Source organism: Eptesicus fuscus, chromosome 14 (assembly GCF_027574615.1).
Source record: "Eptesicus fuscus isolate TK198812 chromosome 14, DD_ASM_mEF_20220401, whole genome shotgun sequence".
NCBI classification, from domain to species: Eukaryota; Metazoa; Chordata; class Mammalia; order Chiroptera; family Vespertilionidae; genus Eptesicus; species Eptesicus fuscus.
Window position 1 is genome coordinate 63,814,272 of NC_072486.1, and position 12,937 is coordinate 63,827,208.

The 12,937-nt window shown below is 38.6% G+C and overlaps 1 protein-coding gene across 1 annotated transcript in view; it reads right to left on the reverse strand.

The window, feature by feature from the left end:
• Nucleotides 1-12,937, reverse strand: part of SND1 (staphylococcal nuclease and tudor domain containing 1) — a 457,708-nt gene that overhangs the window by 255,383 nt on the left and 189,388 nt on the right. The window lies entirely within an intron of this gene.

Here is a 12,937-nt window from a genome sequence, read left to right on the forward strand (position 1 = left end):
GTTTCAATTAAAACAACTGCAAGTATTACAACGCCTTCGTCTGAATCAATAACCTGAACTTTGTGCTTGTGGGTAAGTACTTACGGAATGACATGAGTTAAAGAAAGAGGGGGGTTAGGGGGGGTTAGGAGGTAAAGGGGGGACATCTGTAACACTTTCACAATAAAGATAAATTTGTTTTTGAAGAGAAGTAATAGGAAAATGCAGATGTGGTCCTCATTTTTCAAGCCAAGGTACTCCTGGAATGCTTGGTATACAAGCACACATTTTACACACACGTGACACAAAGCAGGGCATGATCCCTCTTTACAGCAATAACAAGGACCCATGGGCTCTTGTTTGGTCATACCTGTCATTCTCTTACACATGAGTCCTATCACATCTTTGTTCTCACTTTTTCTCCACCTGGAAAGTGAGTACACTAGAACTTTAGAGCATCATTGAACTCTAGAATTCTAAAAGATAACTTAGCTAAAAATGGTGTACTACAGAGTGTTTTCTTGGACCTTTGTATTAAGGAGACATGCTGAGCGTCTCTTAAGATGGATGGAAATGTTCTTCAGTAATATCTTTTAGAGCCTCTCTTTTAGATAAGATTAAAGTTTCTCTTCAGGCACACTCCAAACCAATGCAGCCGTGCAGTCAATACCAGCCCAGGGTGGAACCTGAAGAACAAAGAGATGCACTCTGCACCTGCATGGAGAAACCCAGCTCTATTTAAACCAGACCCAAGCAGCGGTTCGGGGAGCCACACCCTCTGTTAGGGTGCTCCCTTGATGCATCCAGCTCCCTTCCTTTTTTTCTTTCCCTCCATCTTGTTTTCATTAAATCTTCTTTTGAATCTATTTTGCCTGATTTCTATCCTGGGGGGCAGGGGCGGGCCGGGAGGGGGAGATAAGAACCCCTTCTCCAGGGACAATTCCTACCTTACATTTACTACGATAAACTGGAACACATAGCTTGTATTCACTGAAATTGTTGTGCAGGGCCTGTACAGTAGAAGGGTATGTAGGGAATATTTGTTTCATTAATGGACATTTATAATCAGGAACCCTTTCACACAAAATCCTGAAGGACACTTTTGAAATGAGGGGGTTAGGCATTTTGAAGACCATTTTAACAAGCTGCTGACCATTCTGACGCTTTTTATAACAAAAATATATTAATGTAAAGCATGGGAGGGAATATTTTGAAATTGGGATAAAACTGTAATCAAAGCCATTCCTATAAAAGACTAAGCAAGCAAAATATATATAATTTCCCACATCATTTGTTCTTCAAAGAGGTTCTCAGACAAACAAAAAAAGGGGTAGTAGGCAATCTAATTCATCTTTGGTTCATTAGATTGTGGAGTTTTCCTTAAAAGCAATTTCAAGGACCCTTCAGAGAAACTAAGATGAGAACTTAGGATTGAATTTATATCTCAGTCTCTTATAAAGACTGAAGCAGTTTAATACAAAAGAATAGTTTTGGGCCACAGGTAAGAAATTCTGAGGATCTATGAATAATCTTTATATACTAATCACTAGAACAGTGTCAACCCACCAAAGAATTTCAACTTTATGATGCTGATAGTGAAATGACAATATCTGAACTACCTATGCATAAAAGATAAGGTAGGAAGAAAAGCAATTTCACATCCACAACATTTCCAGGACACAGACTCAGTTTAGTTTTAATATAACTAGGGCTGTTATGTGAGGCTGTTTTGCATAATTGATATATAATCCCACCCAATATTCCACATGGCCAATCATCAGTTCACAAAGAGCTGTAATAAATACCCTGCCTATCAAAATAAGCTCTTATATGACCTGTCACTCTCAAGACAGGATTTCCAGGTTGTCATGGAAAGCCTCCTTGCATCCCAGGTACAGAAAAGACAGCATCATCCAGGCAAGTGAAGCTAATGCAGCCAGGAGGCAAAGGTAAGTAGAATAAGATATTTTACACAGCGTAGATAAGAGCATGAACTCTGGAGCTGCTAAGCTGCAGGGCTTGGTTCCTAGCAATTCTGCATATGAGCTGTGTGAACTTGGATAAGTTATTAAACCTCTCTGTGCTTTAGTACAACACAGACAACTCTGCATTAATATACATGAGGTATTTAGAGCAGGGCCTGACTCAGAGTAAGCTCTATGAGTCAGTTATTTTTAGATAAACACACACTGATTTTCTTAAAGGAGAGCCTGGAACAAAATAAATGTTAAATAAGTATCCACGAGATAAAGAAATAAAGATGCCTAGACATGTATATGCATAAATAAGATAAATGTTGACATAAATCACTGGACTGAAATCATAAGGCAGAAACACTCAATTAAATATACTTTTCTCATAAGGAAAAAACCAGGATATATATCTCATACACATTCACTCCAACTTAGACATAAAGAGGGCTTTTTTAAAAGAATGATATACCATTTAGCATTTATTTAGACATTTTCCAGATTAATTTTGCAGTTACCAGTATTGGAGATTTTATTTACTAAATATAATTGAAGCAAAGTGTAAGAAAACATCTCAATTAATAGGTTAAGTAAAGATATTTTGAGAGGATACTCTTTGCCTTACAAGATTAAGAAGATAATGCACAAAGACTGACCAAGTTTCTATTTGCTTTGAACATAACAGGACCTTCCATAATACTCTTCATATTAATTTATGTTATTCTCGCTTTTTTCCCTGCTAAAAAGCATCTTATGTAATTGTTCGAAAAATATGTTATCTATTTTTTAAAAATTTGAAATACATTTCAATCACCCATTCATTAGATATAGGATGAGCTTCAAAACAATTTGCCAAAGAGGCTCATGGTCCTGTTTCTGGACACACTCTCAGCTGAGCACCAAGCACTTCCGGGGCTGGCTACTCAGCACAAGAGGATGTCAAGCTTACCTCCTCCTAGGCAGCACAGAAAGAAGCTAGGAAAATTCTGGGACAAGATGAATAGGGAAACTGAAGCAGGAAAATTAAAGCCAAAAAGGCTTTGTAGGCTGCTTGTAGAAGGCATTATCTTGAGAACAAATGGTTAAAATCTCTCCTTTTCACAAAAGAATGCAGGAGAGGAGATGGGAAAACGAGGGAGTGAAGGAGGAATCTTACTGTAACCAGAGAACAGATAGCTAAATCATCCAGAAACTAAGAGGGAGGAGGGTGAAGGAAGAGAGCAGTCTATCTCATCTCACTTTAAACAGTGAAGCCAGCAGTCTTGGGTTTGTCAAAATAAAGTTGCCAGGTGCTTCTCATAAATTGTGGAAAAGCCGTAACAAAGGAAGGAGGAGCCCTAACTGGTTTGGCTCAGTGGATAGAGCTTCGGCCTGTGTACTGAAGGGTCCCAGGTTCGATTCCAGTCAAGTGCACGTACCTGGGTTGCAGGCTCCTCCCCAGTCTGGCCCTGGTCCAGCTCATCAAGGAGGCAACCAATCAAGGAGGCAACCAATCGATGTGTTTTTCCTCACATCGCTGTTTCTCCCTGTCTTTCACTTTCTCATCCAACCTCTCTAAAAATCAATGGAAAAATATCCTGGGGTGAGGATTTAAAAAAAGAAAGAAAAATAACATAAAAGAGACCTTCCGAGTTACTCTGTACCAGGCTCTCTGTAGAGGATTTAAAAAACAAACAAACCTACAGACAGGAGGGTATAGGAAGCAGAAACTCCCCACTCCACTCACTCTTCAGATCAGCTGAGAGCCCATCTGCGCTTCATACACTAGATGTGCAGATTTGCTCACCTTGCTTCTTTAATAAATGTGCATGCTTTAATTTTTAAAAACTTGGCTTTATCACAATGCAATAATCTAAAGTCTCTCATTTGAATTCATTTATATGAGAAGATAAGAATTAAAGTTGGGGACAGTCCTCTCCCTCTGACTCAGAGGGCTGCCAGAATACCTCTCTCTAGTGCCTGCCACAGCATGGTGTCACCAAAAAAAATAATGAGTCAAAAATGAGAGCAACACATGTACCTTTAATTTTCTCATATCAACATTTAAAAATGAAAAATAATTAGATGAACTTGTTTTTAAAAATATTTGACTAAAAACATGCAAAACATTATCATATCAAGATATAAACAATAAAAAATAATATTGAGATTATTTTCTTTCTCTGATAAGGAGTCTCTGAAATCCAGTGTTTGTTTCGCAAGTATGACACATCTCAATTTGGATCATCCACATTTCAAGTGCTCGACTGTGCATGCCTAGCCTGTCTGTTCTAAGCCCCATTCCTCTATTATATGATCCTAGCTTTTGTGGTTGTTTCTCTATCTTCTCCTGGGAACTTTCGTTATCTTCTATTTTGTGAACCCTTGTAAGCACTTTTAAACCATATATGAAAAACCATGGTATGTAAAACCAGGTATAAAATGTTCATCCTTCATTTTATTTTAAAAATCTATTACCTGACTAGACTAGAAAGATAGCCATTAATTTTTTCATTTCAAAAAAGAATTCCTCTAATTTATAACCACCATTGTAAAGTATACTCTGTTCAACAGTTTGATGAACTACTTTTCAGGAACTTCTATAAATTCAATGGCTGTTTTTTATTTATTCTTCATCTGATGACACAATTCTCGAATTCTTTAACATAGTGACCAAAATTCATTCTAATGGATTGAAGGTGACTAAAAATTCTAGTTAAAGAAATATGTTTTTGTCGTTATAAATAATGCTTCTGAGTATTAAGATATTATTAGGAAGAAAATGAGCAATTGGTAGATGTTTACTTTTATAACTACTATCCAAACCTGAAATTTATATGCTCCATTAGCATATGTTTGAGCTCTGATATCTCTTAAAGTAAAACAACTTTTACAGATACACTGACAAAAGATTATACAATTACAATGCAAAGATAAACCAATGCTCACTTCCTACCTCTAAAATACAGCCTAGATGTATTCTTTAGCGTCCCCTTCAAAATCACTGTAATTGGGTGCTGGTTGTTTATTCACATGTATTCTTGTTGCTTTCTCCCATCTACAATCACCCTTCCAAACTCCCCCACAGGGTCAGAACTATTTTAAGCCCATTTCATTTTCATCAATGGAACCTCTATAAACAGAGTCAATGAACTTTTTTTTAATGTATTTCTGGCAAAATTAACACTTTACCTCTCCTCTGCTCCCTCCCTACCTTCCCTGCTGAATGTGCAGGTGCTTTTATCTGTTTTCAGGGGGAAAGGTAAAATTCAGCGTAACACAGGGCCCTTAGAGACACTAAGGCTCCATCTGACATTAGGTATTCACTGAAGTGGACATCACCGCTCCACAATAATCATGCAGTTTGGTAAATACTTAATTAGATGCATACACCGGCATGAGATTCACAAATATATGTGAACCCATTTCATATATACTAGTATAAAGAGTCAATAGAGATTAGCAAAGATTTCTAGAAGTAGTGACAATAACCTGACAATAGCCATGTCATTAAAATGGTCTGAAAATATACTGCAGTTTATTGTGTAAGGTAAATAACAGGCATATATAAATCATTATGGAAATATAGTTTGATAATTGAAAATATTTTAAATAAATTTGATGGGAATCAGAGAACAACAGAACACTTTTTGAAAATAACCTCGCAGCTGCCAGAATTTTCATTAATCCCCTTGATTCTTAAGTCCTTATAAACAAACCTACAATATATCTAAAGTGAAATCTGTGTTGGTGTTATGCTCTGACATTATCTTACTCATTACTGTATCCATGTATAACTCATCGTAATGATGAGTTATACCTAATTTTGATATAGCACTGCTTGTCACTAAAAAGGAATGCCAGGGGCCCAGAAGCACCACTGAAAACTGTCCGTGTGTCCCCTGCATGTCTCTTCTTACTCCTCCTGAGAGCTGCCATCTCCTCTTGCCTGTCTCTAGAGGCTGGAAGTTGAGTGTGGTCTTTTCTCTCCTTTATAAAAGTGTCAATCACAGTCATCTGTGTTCATAGTGTCCAAGGTCAGCATCAGTCAGGAGAAATTAAATCACTTCGTCCAGAAACTTCCCTGGAGGAATTCCAGCCACACAAGCCACACAAATACACAGACACACTTATGCCTTTGTGCAGGATATACACAATGTCACCCAGTCTTTAAAACAACACTAACAAAAGTAAATGTGAGGTTTACAGATATGAAGAAAGGGAATGTGCTCAATGACATCTAAGAAGAATTAGGGGGGAGGAAAAGGGATATTATTACGATATGGAAAAAAAATAAAGGTTACATTACATTTCCTCTGCAAATGTATGCCAGTCAGTGAAGAAAATGTCTCCATTCACCAACAGGCCAAACTGGGACACCTGAGCACTAAAAGTGAGGGCTGAAGTATTCACCTTGGCAAGAGTTCCAACAAATCCAATTGCTCTGGGGGCAAGGCATTGTCTATATTGACCAAAGTCAATATAGAAAAGCCATCCTTCATTCACTACAGTTCAAAGCACACCCATTTCTCCAGCATGTCCATGAACTGGCATTTAGAAATCATTCAGACAAAGGAACTATATATTCAGGTAAGATAACTAAAGGCTACACTTAGAATAGTGAATTGGACTAAAAGCAGCCTGTCATGACCTCAAAGGAGAATTATGAAGAAAAATAAAGTAATTTTTAAGAAATACCTGCCAATGACACAAAGAAAAATAGCTCAAGGATGCAGCTCTTTGATTACATAAAATATTTTCGGGTTTGTTGCTAAGAAAAGATTCCAAGATAGCAGGTGTTAACATCATAGGCCTTTCTTACTTTATACACACCAGCCTCTCCTTGTATTTCACAGAAGATACAGGCCTACGAAATGGAACACAGTTCTTTGATCAAAGGCACAGCATGCATAGAGCAATAACACCTTAAGCCAATGTCTGAAACTACACACACACACTGATCAAAGACCAACCTGAATTCCATCTATATCCACTTCCAAACCCAGGTCTCCTGACCTATAGCCACTGTTTAAAAAAAAAAAAAAAAAAAAACAGGCCACAAACTAATTACTTATTCAGAAATTAGGCGATTAGCATTGAATAATAAACATAGGTCAAATGCAGTGTTTGCATCCCAAACTGCCCAAATTCATAAAGTAAGTTAGGCTGTAGGCAGCTGTATAGACAAAGAAGCCTTTTCCCAGAATCACAGTTCTCCAGTGTCCACTGCTAACTTATCAAGGACAAGAAGGAAAATTATTGCTCAGGTTCTTCAAAAAATTCAAAATAGAATTACCATAAGATCCAGCAATTCTACTTCTGGGTATATTCAATCCAAAAAAATTGAAAGCAGTCTCAGAGATATTTGCACCCCATGTTCATAGCAGCATTATTTACAATAACCAAAAGGTGGAAACAACCCAAAAGTCCATCGAGGGATGAATGAATAAACACAATATACATAAAATGGAATATTATTCAACCACAAAAAGGAAGGGAATTCTGACACATGCTTTAACTTGGATGGACCTCAAGGACATTAGGCTAACTTCAATAAGCAGTCACACACACAAAATACTGTACAATGCCATTGAAATGAGTAGTCAAACTCAAAGAAACAAAGTAAAATGGTGGCTTCTAGGGGCTGGAGGAAGAAGGGAATGTGGAATGTTGTTTAATGGGCACAGAATTTCAGTTTTGTAAGATGAAAACATTCAGGAGATTGGCTGAACGACAATGTGAATATATTTAACTCTACTGAATTGTATATACACTTTAAATTGGCTAATATGATAAATTTTATGCAATGTGCATTTACCACAATTAAATGTGTCTGCTTGCCAATTCTACCCACACATTCGATAAGACAATAAATTAACAGCATGAGCCAGACAGAGGCCAGACAACTGTGATCTCAAACCCAGTTAACAGCAAAATCTTTCGGCAATTCAAGAGAATACTTTCATCACATTCCCAGAAAAATAGATGGTCACCCAAAAGTAATAATAATTAGAATACATATCCAATAACCCATTAAAAAGGGAGGAAAAGTCTAAGGTAGGACAAATTATTCCACCTATCTTTTTCTATTTCTCTGCTTTCTAAAAAGTAGAGCCAATTCAAGGAACATGTGTAGGTACCACAAGTCTAACTACATGTCCCTGCTTCACCATTTCTCAGAGGCAGTCGCAGAATGGGATAGAGTAGTCTATAGCTCACTGACTTCCTATAAAATTGTCACATAATTTTGGGTGTCTTAAAGAACACATTTCTTCCATGAAGAATAAATCTCCCTTGGAGATCTATCAGTGTAGATCTACACGTTTGGGGAATTTTCATTGTGTCCCACCATAATTTTCCCACCTATATTGTTTTCCAATTGAATTTAATTACTGTTATCCATGGTTTTCTCAAAGGAACCTTCTTCCATTTTCATATGTTTCTCTATGTGGTATTTTTCACGGCTGGCAGGAACCAAAATTGGTGCATCTCTGGAGGTCAAACTGGCAACTGTACTAACATTTAATATTTGCATGTCCTTTGACTCAGCAATTCCACATCTAGGAATTTAGTCCATAGAAACACAGATATATGAACAAGCACTCTGTCCTTTGCATTCGTGGTAGTTTAAACGTAAATGCATAATTACAAATTGTTATCTAACTCTACACTACCCATGAGCTCCATGTTGGCAGTGATCATGGCTATTTGTTTGCCATAGTCTATTTCCAGCATCTCTCAAATAAACTGGAGCTGTTGCAAACAAGGTGGAGCTATACATTCTACTATGGAAGCAGGTTCTGATAAAAAAATAAAAATAAAAAAAAAGCACCTGCACAATAGCATATATCATCCTATTGGGTGGAATAAGATGCCGGGACATGAAGAGAAACAGAATCTGGAGGAATACACCAAACACTGGTAGAAGGGCTCACCTCCAAAGGTAAAACTGAAGGGTACTTTCAATTTTTCACTATCACCATAAATCTCTGAGATTAAAATCTTTAAATTACATTTGGAAGAGGGGAAAAGATTGATTTTTTTAAAAAGCAAATGGTCAGTTGGAATAAAATATATAAAGCTAACAGATGTTTTTATTTTAAAAAAAATAAACGGGCCTGCTCACAACCAGAAACTTCAGTGTTACTATTTCATCACACTTCTTCCCAGGCTGAGGGACGGTCACCAGTAAGTAATGTCTGCCAACCAATAAGAATTTTGCAGGGCAGGCTAACCACTATGAGCAGGACACAATCGTGAGGGTTTCCAGGTGCCCAGTGGTGTACTGTTTCCATGGCAGGTGGGCATCAGTATCTGCAAATGAACTGCCAGTCTCACTGTGAGCTGATAATGATGCTGCCACCACCACCTGCCTGCCATATGTTTTCTCTACTTGTCACGTAACAAGGAAGTACATTTTGGCATGCTGATCACTGACGAGTCTGATACTACTGGTTGATGTTTGTATTCCTCACTGTAGCCCTACATATAGCTGAGGAATAGTGGATGAAGGATACAAAATAATACTCTTGTTAATTGATCATTCACTGAATCCCAACTTTTTTTTTATAATATATTTTTATTGATTTCAGAGAGAAGGAAGAGGGAGAGACAGATAGAAACATCAATGAGAGAGAATCATTGATCGGCTGCCTACTGGGGATCAAGCCCGCAACCCTGGCATGTGCCCTTGACTGGAATCGAAGGGGACCCGGGACCCTTCAGTCCACAGGCTGACGCTCTATCCACTGAGCCAAACCAGCTAGGGACCAACATTTTGCAGCTAACTAGCATGGCCGGTCTCCCTTGAGTTCTAAGGCCAGAAGCTAAAGTCTGAAGGGCTGTACCCCATTCAATTCGTGCCCTGTTTTCCTGTTTCGCATTAGTACAGTGGACAAAGAGCACAAACTTCCCACTGCAGGAAAGTCAGTTCATTCTCTCTCCATAAATCACCATAGGACAGTCAATAAAAACTGATGTCAACCCATGGAGTTGTCTTTTTTAACTCGAATGTAATACAGATTAGCAGAGAGTGTGACATCATGAGTCACTGTCTCAGAGCAGCAGATAATCTGAAGAAAATAGTAAAACAGGTAAAAGATGTTTGGGGTACCAATAAGCTGCCTCATAGCCACTGCCCCATTAACAGAACTCAGGACAAACACCAGAGCCACCGTTAAAGATTCCACAATAACAGATAAAAGCTATGGAAAGATTCTTCCAAAAAAATACAATTCCCTACAGGCTTTACCTTCTCACTGGCCGCATTTGCTTCCAAGTTTCCTTGCACACACTTACTCAAGGTGAACTGAACTATAATTCAGGTCTCAAAGATTTTCACATCTTCATTATTGAGCCTGTCTTAATATATTCTTGGTATACACAGCAATGTAGCTCTCCCTGATGTGTCACCTATGGTCATTTCCATGGGATGCTCTTCATAACCCAATTCCTCTCCTTCCTCCAGCTCTAAGAGTCAACAGTGGAAAAACCAATAAATAAATATAAAGACCCAATGAGCTCTCTTCCATAATTCACCATGGAAAGAATTTTTATTCTTGTGCTATTAAAGGAAAGTCTTTATGTCTTTTAGCACAAGATAATATCTCAAAAATAAAAAAGTTAGTTTACTCATCAGATAACTTTTTGAGTTATAAGCTTGTTAATCTGATCATCTAAAGACCAGTCTGAGAAGATAGTGATATTTACGCTAAAAAATCAGCAATTGAGGTGTCTAATTAGAGACAAGAGTTTATTGCAATCACTGGCCAAGAACTAAGAAGAGACTTTCAAACAATTTCGAAAGAAGCCCAGTCACTTAAAGGGTACATTCCAGAACAACCAGTAGATACATAAAAATCAAACTTACTGCATAGAAAAAGAACAAGCAAAAATGCCATATATCTCACATAGAACAGTGATGTTTATAAACACACTAGAGTACACTGAGGGGTTCCCCAAGCCCGGCCTGCGCCCTCTCGCAGTCCGGGACCACTTGCGGGTTGTCCGCCTACGGGCTGGTGGCTGGATAGCCTTCTGCTGCCGCACGGCCTGCTGCTTGAGCTTCAGCAGCTGCTGCGCGTGCAATGGCTGGGCCACCCCGGTCTGTCCTGTGAACACCGTCAAGTGGGTGAGTCAAGCACGTCAAGTGGGTGAGTCAAGCACGGAGGCAGGCTCACCCTGAGTTCCCTGCACTTCCCTGAGTCACTGAGTTGTTCAGACTGACTGCCTTCTACAAAGAGGGGCACGGGGATCAGGCCTAAGCCGGCACTCAGACATCCCTCTCCCAATCCGGGACCCCTTGGGGGATGGAGCAGTGCGCCAAGTGGCAGGCGGCCAGGGAGGAGCCCGAATCTGGGCTAGGCACCGCATCACTCACACTCATCTTGGTACTGCTGCCACAGAGTTCGGAGAGGCCCGCCATGGCAGCTGCACTTGCCAGACGTGAGCCTGGCTTCTGGCTGAGCAGCACTCCCCCTGTGGGAGCGTACTGACCACCAGGGGGCAGCTCCTGCGTTAAGCGTCTGCCCCCTGGTGGTCAGTGCACATCATAGTGACTGGTCATTCGGGTCATTCTGCCTTAACGGTCGCTTAGGCTTTTATTATATAGATTAAAAAAACAAGAATGAATCCATAACATAGTATCTCTTTATTTTCTCTTTAAAGGTAAGCCAAATGCACAGGCATGTTTATATTTATTCCTTTACAACAATACTGTAGAAAAGTTCACCATTGGTTTTTTCACTGTGGACTCTTAGAGCTGTGAAAAAGAAAAAGAACTGCATAGTTCTAAAATAGAACATGCAATAAGAAATAGTTATAACTGCCCTGACCAAGTTGACTCAGTGGACAGAGTGTTGGCCTGCGGACTGAGGGTCCCGGGTTCAATCCCGGTCAAGGGCATGTACCTTGGTTGCGGGCACATCCCCAGTGGGGGGTGTGCAGGAGGCAGCTGATCGATGTTTCTCTCTCATCAATGTTTCTGACTCTCTCTCCCTCTCCCTTCCTCTCTGTAAGAAATCAATAAAATATATTTAAAAAATAGTTATAACTGAAATAAGTATATAAATTTAAATGCTATATCTTACTTAATGAGTATTCTGTTAGTGACATCTGATAAAATTCCTGTGAGTAAACATCACAACATAAGAATATAGCAATTAAGTTAAAAAAAAGATTCAAGGAGTATGGGGTTCAAAAGTATAGAGCCTTAGCCAGTTTGGCTCAGTGGATAGAGTGTTGGCCTGCGGACCGAAGAGTCCCGTGTTCAATTCTGTACCTCGGTTGCAGGCTCTCCCCAGCCCAGTCTCTGGTCAGGGCACATGCAGGAGGCAACCAATCAATGTATTTCTCTCACATCAATATTTCTTTCTGTCTTTCCCTCTCTCTGAAAATCAATGGGAAAATATCCTCGGATGAGGATTAAAAAGACAAAGAAAAGTCCAAGAAAACATCCTATAGTTGTTGGGAAATTGTAGGCATGTTATAGACCCTCTGATCAGGAACAAATAGAAAGAAAAGAGAAAAATTAACTGGTAAAAAGCTAAAAAAATCAACTCCCCAAATTGAAATGAATAAATATAACCAATTTTTAACAATTCTACAATATATCAGTAATCAATCTTTATCTGAGATTTTGTTTTGTTTTAACATGTTTGCATCTCCTGAACATTAAGAGGATATTTTTTTTAGCTTAGAGGTAGCTGGGCTATGGAGTAAGGGAAGCCATATAAATAACTAAAAAACATCTACAATAATAGTTACTTAGAAAGGTTAGATAATCTGTCCAAAAATTATGTGAGAAGGGTCTTCTACAATACAAAAGGCAAAGTCATATACTAGCAATGTGGAATTAGGCTAACTTACAAAGAGAAAAACTAGATCTGTAAGTAACTTTTTTAAATGTTTAATATTTAAATGCTTTGTGTATAATTAAAGATTTCTTTTATAATCCAACTCTTAGTTAACTGAGCTTTTAAGGGATAAAGTAAAATGAATGACTTTTATTT